The 14,413-nt window shown below is 36.4% G+C and overlaps 1 protein-coding gene across 6 annotated transcripts in view; it reads left to right on the forward strand.

Annotated features, from left to right (window-relative positions):
* Positions 1 to 14,413, forward strand: part of RNF111 (ring finger protein 111) — a 113,280-nt gene that overhangs the window by 50,156 nt on the left and 48,711 nt on the right. The gene's annotated exons all lie outside the window — the stretch shown is intronic.

A 14,413-nucleotide genomic window follows, 5' to 3' on the forward strand; every position in this document is an offset into this window, starting at 1 on the left:
TAGGCAAACTGAACTTTTTAGCTATTGGGATAAGTGCCTTAGTTCTTCTGTCTCTTATCTGTTTTTAGATGCTGCCACTAATACTTTGTCTGTTATTCCTGAAATCCAGACAACTAAGCTTGTAGAATTAGATGTAAAATAAAATAGTCTAAATATTGAATTGCATGTGGCCTTTCTCACAATTATTTTGATCCTTTAGAGAATGATTTTTCTGTAGGCTGTATTCCTGAGAATTGAAGTTGCTGGATATCTGACTTTCAAAGGAATAAAGTTTTTATTACTGCCTTACAGAAAGAGAAAGGAGGAATTATTTGAATAGTATGATAAGACCTGAAGAGTATTTTATGCAAGACAATTATAAGTGACTGAATTATGAAAGATACCATATTTTAATATGAATATTTGCTTGGGTGGGAGTGTAAAGTCGAGTCTACGGCCATGCCACCCTGAACGTGCCCGATCTCGGAAGCTAAGCAGGGTCGGGCCTGGTTAGTACTTGGATGGGAGTATAATGTTGAAAGCCGGGTGTGATACCAGCAAGAAACAGCATTCGTTCCAAAACAACATAATTCTGTAGGGTTCTGCAATTTGTGATTCTAGGCTGATTGTTGAGCAGTGTTCTGAAAAAATGTTGAAAGCTGCACATATTATGGTCATATGTGGTATTTTGGCTCAAGTTTGTTCAGTCTGGGGATGTAGTCCTTGATTTGGTAGAAGAAGCCTGCCCTCCCTTCTTTCCTTCCACGTAGGGAGAGTAGGTACAAAAGAATATGAAGTAGTGCTAATCCATGTAATAACTGATTACAATGGCTTGTGGTTGGGCTGCTTTAACGGCGTGAAGTTGCCAGTTTATATCTTTTTTGAGTGGAGGGACGCTGTTAATCTGAAATACCTTTTCCAGTACAGGATGGCATATTTGGTAAGAGTTCTGATATAAATAGAAAAGTTAGAGATTGGGTATAGGGAAGATGTTGGAGGTTTTTTTGGTAGCCTCTATTTTCTATAAAGTAAGAGGCACAGTTTGTAATTTGCTTAAGATGAGAGGATGTAAAAGGAGGAGAGGGCTTGAGGAGATAAGTAAATATTTGAGTCCTTTATTATGAGGGAAGGAAGAATTGCCAGGTAGTTACTGGCTTAGTTGAGGTTAAAAAATTTCTTTCAATTAAAAATATTTGGTACTGGTTAGGATGATTTAAAAACCATAGCAGCAACCTAAAAGCAAAGGCAGGTGGTTTAATTGGTATAGAATTATTGTTTAGAAGAGTGTTTACAGAAGAAAGGGATGAAGGATTTAGAGCAGAGCTTTAAGCTAGTATACCATGATTGGGTTGCAGGTATGTGGAGATACTGATCCCCTCAGCCTTCAAGACATTAAGAGAGGGTGTGGATGGCTGGAGCCCCAGGGCTGGCACCTTCTGGATGCCTTATGTGCCCTAAAGCCCCATATATATAATATTCTATGTGTATCATGATATAAAAAATGGTTGGGAAGTACTGATTCATAGAGCTGGTGAAAGCAGTACTGAGGTGTATTTCTGAGTACTTGTTGGTTCGTCAAAATGTGAAATCAGGAGGGAATTAATAGGGAGAATAGCTTCCAGGGTTTTGCCTTCTCAGATCTTCTCCTGTCTCAGACTTTGTTGCTATGTTCTAAGGTTTTTTTTTTTTCTTGTCACTTTTCTTATGGCAGATACTCTACCATATACTACTCTTTTAGCTGTTTATTCTCTATTTTCAGAACTTCACTTTCATGAAAGTAGATAATTTATTGACTGTAGTGATTTTATTTTCTTCCAAGTAGATAATGCTAAAATCTGTATTTCCAGACTGATATTATAAGCATAGTCCCATCTTGTTGTCTTATTATTATTTCAGAATATCCAAAACTGAATCTGCATTCTCTTTCCAAGTAACTTTATTTCTGACAGTGACTTAACGTTTCTTCCAGATACCCAATCAAGACCCCAGACTTGGGGCGCCTGGGTGGCTCAGTTGGTGAAGTGTCTGCCTTCGGCTCAGGTCATGATCCTGGAGTCTCAGGATCAAGCCCCGCATCAAGCTCCCCCTCATCCTCTCATGCTCTCTCTCTTTCAAATAAATAAATAAAATTAAAAAAAAAAAAAAAAAAGACAAGACCCCAGACTTGGCATTGGCTTTTTTCTTCTTTCCTTTCCTGTTTTTCTGTCTTATTTCTTTGTCTTAAGTGACTCACAATTGCATATCCTGCCTTTTCCTTCGCTTCGCCCTCCCCCTAAAGCTGCCTTTTGCCCCCATCCCAGCAAAGCTTTCTCCCCCGTCTTTCAGACTTTCCCTCGAGCCTACTCTTGACAGCACCTCCTCAGTTAAATCTTTCTAAATTGTGTGTTAAGTGAAAGCATGGAATTCTTCACTTCTTGGTAATTTGACGCCAGCTTATTCTCTCCCACTAAAACAAAAACAGAAAAATCCACATCCCAAACATTTAGAGTATTAGATACTGCCATTTCTTGCCATTGTTTGAAATGAAGGATTTTCTCTGCCTGCCATTACCTTGTACATCCCTCGTGGTTTGACTTCGATGTCATCTGTGGAGTCTTTCCCAGAAAAACCAGTTGCTTTCTTCTTTGTGTTCTCGTGGAGGGTACTTTTATTTATATCATTATTTATAGCATTCTTTATTTTGGTTATTTATGTTCTTTCTGTTGTGCTAAATTATGAACCTCTTGAAGGATAGGTGCCTGTATCTTATTTATATCTCTACCCACATATCCAGCATACAAAGTAGTTTTCTGTAGCTATTTGAATAGCTGAGCATACACAGTATCAGTCAGAACCTTTCATCTTGACTTTTTTAGTCCACCATAACTTGGTTCCACTCTACCTACTTTAAGTAGCATTTCCTGCTTCTCACAGGGATGTGCTCACTGTTTCATTGAGGTTGTTCTCTTCAGAGAGTTTTGTGTAAGTAAGCCACAATAATTTTTATCTTTGTATTTTTGATTTCTCCTTCTTGAGCGTCATTCAGCATACATGACTACTTATAAGAGAAAGACTAAGTCATTTTCTGTCTTTCTTTCTTTTCTTTTTTAAGTAGGCTCCACATTCAGCATGGAGCCCAGTGTGGGGCTTGAACTCAGAATCCTGAGACCAAGACTGGAGCTGAGATTAAGAGTCAGACATTCAGGTGACTGAGCCACCCAGGCACCCCAATTTTAAAGTTTTGACAAAAATTAGTTCAAAATGTTAAATGTATTTCTGTAAAGATTTAAGATTTTGTTGAGTGGGGCACCTGGGTGGCTCAGTCGTTAAGCGTTTGCCTTCGGCTCAGGGCGTGATCCCGGGATCCTGGGATTGAGCCCCACATCAGGGTCCTACGCTGGGAGCCTGCTTCTTCCTCTCCCACTCCCCCTGCTTGTGTTCCCTCTCTCACTGGCTGTCTCTCTGTCAAATAAATAAATAAAATCTTTAAAAAAAAAAAAGATTTTGTTGAGCAGTATGGTTTAATTCTACATTGAGCTGTTGCAGACTGGTAAAATTTGATAAGATAGTAGGTGTATTAAAGCAGATATTTCCATATACGAAAGTATTAATAATTTTTAAATTGCCTTCTATCCCTTTAAAAAAGATAGAATTCTCGATTCACTGAGTTCCAGTCTCCAAGGAAACCTGGAGGCTACTTCAAGTTCAGTTTTGGAAACTTTAAGTAACAGTAATGTCTAAGATTAGTTTGTAAATTTGAAGCTTGGAAAGTGGCAGATTGATTACTTGAAGAATTATCAAGAATGAAAAATTGTGGAGGTTTGTTTTCCTTGTACATTATCGTTTTTCTTCTTACTGACACCTTTTGGTTAACCCAACAATACTAATTACTATTCTTTTAATGATGAAAGATTTTGTGAAATGATTTCATGATAAATTATTACTTTACAAATATTAAAATTTCTTCATAAAGGTAAGCTCAGAAGCAACATGCCTAGAATTGTAGAGCGGTATCAATAATTAAGCATAATCAACTGTCAAATCTGCCAACTCTATTCAATTTTGCCAACTATCAGATGCCATCTGTCAGTTTCTGCCCTATTCTATTATTAAGCCACCCAGGATTAGTGGTCATTTCTAGTCACTAAGGTGGAATTTTATGCCTAGTCGAGGTTCCCATAAAAATCATACTAGCATGTATTTGATTTGTGTAGTAATCATTATCAAAGTTATGTCCTAGTCCAGTAGAAGAATAAAATATATTTTGTTCTCATTATTTTTTGTTCCTTTAAAGAATCCTTGTACTTTGATTTTAAAAGGGGCAAATGATTGTTTTATAAAAAATTCAGACCACATAGAAATGTGTTAACACAAAAGGTGAAGGCTCCAAACCCAGTGTTATAAATCTCCCTTCTACAATCTCAGTCCCCAACTAAGTGTATATTTTTCTATATTTTCCCCGTGCATATGTAAACATAAGTTGTTTTACAAAAATGCATCATATTATAACAGACTTATTTGCAACCTGCTTTTAAAAAATTATTTGTACTTTCCGTATCTGTTTATACAGAACTTACCTCATTTTTAAAGGCTGCTCAGCAGTTTATTTTCTGGATATACCCTAATTTTATCTTAGTTGTGAAAATTAAAATTATTTGAAAGTTCCAGTGAACAAAATGGTGAGAAACTGCACGCAAACAGTACGAATTTGAATTAATCTCCGATTTTAGTGTTTTTAAAGGCAGTAACATGTCCATGGTGATGGTGTTTGTTTTATATTAAAAAATATTATGGCTTTTTTCTGATTTGTGACAAAGGCCATTTGGAGTCTTTGCTCATACAGAAATGAGGTGTTGCTCCATTTCTGATTATTGTCTTTCATATCCTATTGTACAGTCTGTAGTTTTTTGCATATAGAATCTTTTTTGGTTGATTCTTTTACTTTTTTCGATAGAATATATTTTATGTAACAGATAATTAGTAGTATCTTTGTATTTAATATTTCATGTTGCAATATTCCAGAGCCCAGGCTTCCATACCAGAAATGTTAGACATTGTGTGGTGTACCCTATGATTTGTAGTACTGCCTTCCTAACTAGTTGAAACTGAGTCGCAGATACTCTTCAAGCTTCCCAGGATAGATACACCCTTCATTTTGCTACTGGTCATGATGACACCTCAATCACTGCTAGAGTAGTAGACTCCGTATTGCACTCCACCTAGTTTGTACTGATAGAAGACCTAAATAGATGTTAGATATGTTTTCCTTTGATGAGTAATACTTGGGGATTTTAGAATATTTTAAACAAGACAAACAAGAAGATCATTAGGTTCTTTGAGTAATAGAAACCTATTATTTGAGAGAGATTTAACTTTTTCCAAAAGTAAAATGTCTAGTATTAGAAATCCTCCATAGTAGGGGAGAATCTGTAGAATTATTTGTTTTCATGGATTTTGTGACAAAGAAAATTAGTCCTCTGTTATTATACTTTAAGGTTTTGTAGTAACAGTTGGTTGTATGCCCTTTGTTGACTCAGGATTTCATCTGTTTCTAGGTATAAGGGAAGGTCTTAAAAATCATATTTCTTATCTGTGTAATTTCTCCTCTAGAAAAGGAATTAATGATAAGAGGCATTATGCCAGGTACTCTGCTAGGTACTCTTATTTAACCCTTCAAGCAATTTTATGAGATAGACACTAGTATCCTAATTTTATAGACAAGGAACAGGCTTAGAGAGTTGAAGTAATCTGCCCAAGGTAACAAAGCTAGTCAGGGAAGAGTCAAGACTTGAACCCAGATCTTTTTAGTACACAAATGAATAACATTTACTTTTGCTTATTTTTTGTCAGTGATCCCACTTAAACATGGAAAATCACCTTCTCTGTTTGTCATTCAGTATCCTTTTTTTCATAATGTTTTTTCCGAGTTCTTAGATATGCTAGCTTTTTTTAAATTGTAATGCCTCATTTTCCCTAGCTTTCCAGCATATTTTGACAATATTTTGTAAGACTTTTTAGTTTTACAGTCATCTTCTTGGTGGGTTGGTCAGTCAGCTGGTTCTCCTCCCTAAGTTATTTGAAGTCAAGTTTGTAGTTGGGGGGACAAAAACTTTGTTCACAGAGTAAGCCTTAGCTGAGATAGGCAATCCATGTGAAAGTCTCTAAATGTACACATGGTGCTGTCTGTGCTTCTTAGTTCCCCTTTACTCTTTCAGAGGAGATAGTGATCCTGGGCATACCTCTCTTTAGGTAGCTTTCCGAGTCTGATAGTTCTTTTTTTTTTTTTTTTTTTTTTTTTTTAAGGATTTTATTTATTAGACAGAGATAGAGACAGCTGGCGAGAGAGGGAACACAAGCAGGGGGAGTGGGAGAGGAAGAAGCAGGCTTATAGCAGAGGAGTCTGATGTGGGGCTTGATCCCATAACGCCGGGATCACGCCCTGAGCCGAAGGCAGACGCTTAACCGCTGTGCCACCCAGAGCCCCAGAGTCTGAAAGTTCTAAACTCCGTTGTACTATACACTTCAATTCCTTTTAGTATCATGAGCAATAATATCCAGAGCAACATGGAATGGAGGATGTCCCTGAATCTCCTCATGTGGGTATCTCATGTCTAGTTCCTCTCAAGTTCTTGTTTTTATGGATATCTGTTTAGGTTAAGGAGCAGAGTGAACATCTTTGGATTTAGGTCCCTAAATCTCTTCACTCTCCATGTAAGTCATTCTAAAATTCAGTGACTTTTAAATGCAACCATAAGCCTGACCATGTGACTCTAGCAAATAATATGGCAGTCCCCATTATATTAGCATATAGACCCATCCAGTGAGACTCCTTGTCCTACCACCTCTTTACCCAGATGATAACAAGATTTTCCTTTGGTGCTGAGAGAAGTAAGAAATTCTGAGCTGTTTAATACAGAACTGTGAACGGATCTGTATGTCTGGTGGACTATGGATGACAGAGAATCTTTGAAGATTAAGAGAACTAGAATGCTAGTTTCCTTTGTTTTAAGATTTTATTTATTTGAGAGAGCGAGTGCACACAAGTAGGGGTGGGAGTAGGGGCAGAAAGAGAGGGAGACAAGCAGACTCCCCACTGAGCAGGGAGCCCACCATGGGGCTTGATCCCAGGACCCTGAGATCATGAGCTGAGCCTAAGTCAGATGCGTAACCAACTGAGCCACCCAGACACCCCTCCGTCTTTTTATAATCTTAAAAATTTGCTAGTATTTTGGAGTCACATTAAATTTCCCAATAATTTTTGCAAAACTGCCATAGTAATAATTGTTTTCATATAAGTATTGTGTGTCTCTTGGTAAATGTTATACTGGGTATTAAATCTTTTCACCTCTACTGTGAGTGATATATATTTTTTTTCTGTAGTATTTTCTAATTAGCCACTCTTTGTTTAAAGGAAAGTCATTGATTCTAGAGAATTATTGTGGTAAACACACATATAACTTGCCCATGGTAGTGTTCCCAGGTTTTTTGTCAATCTTATCTGTTGATGTCATCTGCAAATAATGACCAAAAATCACCTCCTTTTTTTTATGTCCATTCTCTTGTTTGAATGACTTGACTAGTCCATTCCAGAACAATGTTATATAGTGAAGAAAGCTTTTTTTCCCCCTTGATATTGAGAACTAACCATCAGTTTTGTTTCTGTTTTGTTTTGTTTCTGAATTGTTCAAGGCAAAGAAAATATGTCTGTGAGCTGAATCCAGCCACAATTCTCTGGTTTGAAGATGTATTTTTTAACGTTGGACCTTGATACTCTTAGAAACATGAAAGTGGTCTCTATAGACTTTCTGGAAGATGCAACCACTTTCCTATTTAATATTTACTATGAATCAAGAAGCAGCATGTAGGTCAGGTTAACAATTTTATGGAGTAGAAAATCTCTTGGTTCCTTATTCTCTTTTGCGATGTTTTTCTGTTTCAAGGGCTGGTTGGACCCCCAAGTATAAAATATATTTTTTTTTTATGTCTTCTGTGGTTCTAGAGCTGTTGTAACTGAAAATGGGGTTATGTTAAATGTTCAAGAAGTCTTAGACATTATTATTCTTACATAATTTTGTTACTATTACTGTCATTCTTTATATTTTCCTTTCTTTCTTGTCTTAGTGATTGACATCACCATAATTCTTAGTTACTCAGCCAGAAATATAGCAGTCATTTTTTAATTTTACCCATTTATTGTTTTACTGATCAATGCAATAAAAAGTATTCATTGAGTGCCTATTATGTGCCAGTTAAGTTTTAGTTACTAGAGATCAGGCCGTGAATAGGGCAGATAAGGTTCCTGCTTTCTTGGAACTTGAATTTTAGTGAGGGAACCCATACCATATACAGTAAAAATAGGCTAAAGAGATTTCAGTTATTGGCAAGTCAAGGACTTACAAAAATCAGGATGTGATATTGAGAGATGGAGAAAAGAAGTTGGTTCTTTAAATGCGTGTGTGTTAGTCCAGGTTCTCTGAGAAACAGATGTCACAACAGGATTAAATGTGCAAGGAATTTTTTTTTTTTGGTTGTAAAATATACATCATATAAAGTTTACTATTTTAACCATGTGTAAGAGTGTGGTTTGGCATTAAATATTATATTTAATATTTAATATTATATTCACATTGTTGTGCAGCCATCACCACCATTCATATCCAGAACATTTTTATCTTTCCCAACTGAAATTCTGTATTCATTTAACACTAACTTCCATCACTGAGCCACCCAGGCACCCTTCTTTTTATGTTCCTGTTGGCTGTTCACATATCTTCTTTGGAGAAGTGATTATTTAGTTCCTTTGTCCATTTTTAATTGGGTTTTTTTTGTTGTTGAGTTCTAGCAGTTCTCTATATATTCTGGATATCAACCCTCATCAGATATCTTATCAGATATATGATTTGTGGATATTTTCTTCTATTCTGTGGGTTGGCTTTTCACTTTATTGGTATTTTCCTCATTGCACAATGTGCAAGGATTTTATTAGGGGGAAGTACCTACAAGAGGAAATGAGGAGGAGAACTGGAGAAGACAGAGTTGTCGGACTGCAAGGCAGGCCTAACCCTGAGTGAAGGAGAGAGGAAAGAAAAAGTTGGGTCTTAGGAAGTTTCAGCAAGGAGTCCTAAAACCAAAGTCAGCTATAAAGGAGTTCTGTGTCTCTAAGGGACAGGCCTAACTTAGTTTCCCTGTTATAATGTCATTGGCCAGGAGCAGCCTGTGGGAAATGTGACTTCAGGTAAATGCGGTAATGGATTTCAGAACACAACAGTTGGGGCTTTTCATCAGTTAAGCTTTGTATAGTTGGAGGTCTGCAGGGCACATTCTCATGGCTGCCCCAGAGCAGTCAGAGAAGACCTGGCCAAAGGTGACATTTTTAAAAAAATTTTTTTATTTTTTAAGATTTTATTTATTTTTTAGCGAGAGTGAGAGAAAGAGAGAAAGCGTGGGCAGGCAGTAGGGGCAGAGGGAGAAGCAGACTCCCCACTGAGTAGGGACCCCGATGTGGGGCTTGATCCCAAGACCCTGGGATCATGACCTGAGCCGAAGGCAGATGCTTAACTGATTGAGCCACCCAGGCGCCCAAGTGGTGACATTGAAAGCAAGACCCACATGGTGAGCAGAAGGTAGTTAGCCTTTCAAAAATCTTTGGGAAAAGCATGGTAGGTATGGGGAACGCAAAGCACAGGTGCAGAGAAAGCTTGCCATGTTCAAAGAACAGCCAGAAAGGTGGCCAATTTGGTTGCAGTCTAGTGAATAAAGAGGTGAGGTGGTAAGAGAAATAGATGGGCATTAGATGATAAAGGGTCATACAAGCTGTGGTAAAGAGTTTGGATTTTGTTTTTGAGACATTTGGAAACCACTGGAAAAATTTGAGCAAGGGTGTAATATTTGGTTTATATTCTTAGGATACACCCAAGTTGCTATGTAGAAATGAATTGTTGGTGGAAATAAGAATACAATTAGAGTCTGTTGCAATAGTACAGGCAGAAGATTATGATCATTTGGACTAGTATGCTGGCTCTGGATGTTTCCTATCCAAAGGTTAACAAACTCCTGGTAATTCTTTCATTATCTCTGGATTTTGTGCTTTCCCGTTCTAATCAACAGTCCCTTATTTGTCTATCCATGTATTTTCCTCATTTTCTATAGCAGTAGCTTCTTTACTGTTTTTTTCTAAAAGTTTCCAGTTTTGGCCCTTCAGTCCCTTTTTCATATTACCAGATGGTCCAACTGAAGTGCAACTATAATGATATAACTTTCTAGTTTAAGATTTTTCAAGGTATACCCCTCGTCTTACATTTTAGAATGGCCTGCCTCTTCTATCCCCCACTACGCCATTATTCCCTTTCCTGACTCTTATTTATCCTTCAAATTATGGATTCCTTCTCTAATATCTGAGTGTCCTTGCAGTGTCTTCCTTCTGGTGTTTCATAATCTGTATTTCTCTTTCTCCTCAGTCTGAATTCTTTGAGGGTTAGAACTACGATTTTACTTTATTATGTCAGTATATGGGTCAGTGTCTCATGTAGCCCCTGACGCATACCCTAGTGGACCTGCTGGAACTGTTGATTCAGTAAATGCAGTTTTTAGTGTTCTGTGAATTTTATCCTGGAAGTTTTTTACATTATCCCATTTTCTTCTGTACTCTGATGACATTATAAATGTCTGTTGTAGAACCTCAAGTGAATTATCTGTAATTGTTTATTTCATCCTGATGCCCTTGGTCAACAAGAATTCAGATGAATCATTTGATAGCTAACAGTCTATCTTCTGAACGTTATTGTCTATTTAGGTGAGGTTGCCTTGATCATTGATCTTTTTTCACATTTTTATTACATCTAGCACCCTAAAAGAAGTTGAATTTGGCAGTCTCACAATAGTTATCCTGACTATAACTTCACCTTTCTGTCAGGTATCAGTCTGCAAGTTTTTATTTGCTAATAAGTTTATCAAGGTTCCCTTATTCCTTTTCATAATTGAGTATATTATTAGATTGTGTGCTCCTACCTGTAAGAGCAGAATTCTCTCTTTAAGAAATTTAGTTTATTTTGGACATTTTGCTAATGTAGTTATAAGCCCAGAATGATGCCTGTTGGGCTGAAATATTTTTCTTGCTAATGAAATTTTGACTGTTCAAAATATGTAACAAACCATATTGTCCACACTATTTAGCTATAAGTAGTGGTAGTTATTAAGCATTTAGGTTGTAGGAGAGAGTATACTGTCAGGTTCTTGATTTCATATTCTTGAACTGGCACATAGTAAAATAAATATCAGTAAAAGAGAATTAAAAATTCAAAACATGTCCTAAGTAGTATCTCTGTGGTACAAATATTTGTTTCCATATGAAGAAAGTAGATAAACAGTGGACATATTTCTAGTTCATTTTCTGATAATCTTTAAAACTTTTATAGAAAAATAGAAAGTCATCTTTTGGATCTTTTTAAAAAATCTTGTTCCTTTAAAGCTCTGTAAAATCATCAAATTTCGATTTAAACTTAACAGTACTTATATTTATCATTGGTTGTAAAAGTCATTCATACCAATAATAATGACTGTTTCTAAACCATATCTCAGTTTAGAGGTAGAGTTCCTCAAAGTTGTGTCCGTAATCTTACTGAGTTTTTACCCTTCCCCGTTATGCTCATGTAAATTTAATTTATGATGTAAATTGCCAAATCCTAACCCTAATTTTTAGTTTTGAAAGTTAACATTTTTATTGTGCTTTTTTTCATGCAAGGTTTACTACTAGGTACTACACTCATATCAGGAGTAATTGGTATGCTGCTGTCATGACACAGCAATAAAATGATTGAATCAAACCAGTACAAGGAGTGACTAGTCTTGTGGATTCAGTATTGGAGTAATGTATAATAGCAGACTAGTCCTAATGTGGCTAAGGAATTAAGATATATCAGGTACATATTTAACCTCCTTTGTAAATTAGATCAGCCAATAATTTTTATAGAAATCAAAGACTAGATTATAATTTCATCAAATACCAATAGGTTGGAACGTTATTTATTGATCCTTTGTGTTAGTTTTGCTGCTTTTTTAGTTAAAAAAAATGCAGTACTGGTATTTATTTATTTTCACGAACTTCTCTTCTTTTTCTCAGTTCAAAATAAAAGCATGAATTAGAATACTCCCTTGGTGGGAATAGCTCAGGTAATATGGGATGTTAATTTTGCATTTGATGACTGCTTGACATGATAACTCAGGGAACAGTTACTGGTGTGCAAACACACCATGTACCACACCATATACCTACCATCTATACCTTATTCCCTCCCTGCCTCCAGCTAGGCAGAAAAAATTCACCAAAACCCAGAGCAGAGTTAACCATAAAGACTTCATTGTTTTGGCTTTGGGGCATAAACTAATGGAAAAGAAATTGAGTTTAGGAAATTATGCTATGAATCACTTCTTTGTAAATTCACTAATGGATTCCTGTTCTCAGAATTGATCTGTCCTTTTGGCAAGTTTTCATTGCCTCTCAGGATCTCCATTACCAGGACCTAGAGGGGTGACTTAGTAATTAAGGGTGAGGAGTCTGAAGCAGTTTTTTTCTTCAGCATATAAAGTTTATTTCTTCAGGGATCCAGCTCATCACAACTCCTGGGAGACATAGACTTCTGAAAGATCCCCAGATTTTTCCAAATGACATGACTCTTTAATGAGATCGAAGAGGGGTCCATAATTATCTGATGCCCAGAAATCTGGATACTTTCTCTCTTGACTTTTTGGCAGCAGCTTTATGGAGATATAATTCACATACCATTACAACACTCCCTTTTTAAGTGTATACATCAGTGGTTTTTAGAATATTCAGAGTTGATTAACTATCACCACAATCAGTTTTAAAACATCTTCAGTTCACTGAAAATAAATCCGAAACACTTTGTCCATCACATCTCAGTTCTCCTGTTATTCTCCTGTCCCAGGCAATCACTAATCTACCTTCTATCACTATAGCATTGCCTGTTCTGGACTTTTCTTACGAAAGGAATCTTACAAAATGTGGTCTTGTGACTGGTTTCTTTTACTTAGTGTAGCGTTTTTTGAGGTCATATAGTATGAAATAATATTTCATTTCTTTTGATTAATGAGTAACCATGGTATGGATTTATTTATTCATCAGTTGATGGACATTTGTATTGTTTGTACTTTTGGGCTGTTATGACTAATGGTACTATGAATATTGTGGCTACACCGTTTTACATTCCAAAGTGGCCACACCATTTTATATTCCCACCAGCAATGTATGAAGATTCCACCCTATTTATATCCTTGCCAACACTTGTTATTATCTATTTTTTTATTGTAGCCATGTTAGTGGGCCGTCCCTTGAATCTTAAGTCACATGTATCCATACCTTATTGTTGTGATTTATGTTTTCTTACATTTAATTATGGTGATCCTTGTCTGATTTGTTGCCTTTTGTAGTTTGCTCATTGCTGTGCCCACGTGTTCAGCCATCTTTATGTTCCTCATTTACTACTGATCCTGCTGAACTCCAGACAGGGCTTGATGGCTGATTTTGGATACAGCACTGCCTATCCTTGTAAATAAGAATTATAGAAGATAGAGATTTTGATGGCTTTGTATAGAAATAGGCTGTTTCTCGGGTGGCTGGCTGGCTGGCTGGCTGAGTCAGTGGAACGTGTGACTCTTGATCTTAGGGTTGTGAGTTTGGGCCCCATGTTGGGCATGGAGCCTACTCAAAAAAAAAGAAAAGAAAAGAAAAGAAAAAGAAATAGGCTGTTTCATTTTTTTTTTAAATTGCTGTCATCTGTTCTGATAATAGTTATGCACTAAAAGTGGGAGACCTATGAGGTTGTATATTCCTATAAATGTCATTTGTGGAGAAGGAAAAGACTTGCTACCAAATATCTTTTTATCCTCTCTTTTTAGGAAGTGGTTTAAAAGTGCATGTTAAATACAAAACTAATTCGTAGTCTTAGAAGTTAGGATAGTGATTACAACTTCCAATAGTTGGAGTGACTGGAAGGGGATTTCTGGGGTGCTGGTTATCTTATGTTTTGTGATCTTGTAGGTTACATTAGATATGTTCACTTTGTGAGAATTTATTGAGCTATAAATTTAGAATATGTGTGTCTGTTATACTTCAATAAAAACTGAAGTTAAAAATCTCAGCATTATTTAATCATATTTTGCACTTTCACATTAACCGCCTTTCTAATAAATACGTTCCATTTTTAGTCGTGATATTTATTACTTTTATGTTATTACCATACTCGTGTGTACATTGCATTGATGTAGATGCATTAATTTCAAATCCCCTTGTTCAGCAGCCCCTAATTTCAAAGATAGAGTGATTTAGATACCCTTAGATTAGTTACAGGAAATTCGGTTTTATGTTCTGCTGTGCTGCTTTAACCGACTGATCTTCAGCAACTCACAGTCTTGGCTGGAGTCTTTCTTCATGAATCTA

The sequence above is a fragment of the Ursus americanus genome, chromosome 36 (genome assembly GCF_024610735.1).
Source record: "Ursus americanus isolate L20-20 chromosome 36, mUrsAme1.1.p, whole genome shotgun sequence".
Classification (NCBI taxonomy): Eukaryota; Metazoa; Chordata; class Mammalia; order Carnivora; family Ursidae; genus Ursus; species Ursus americanus.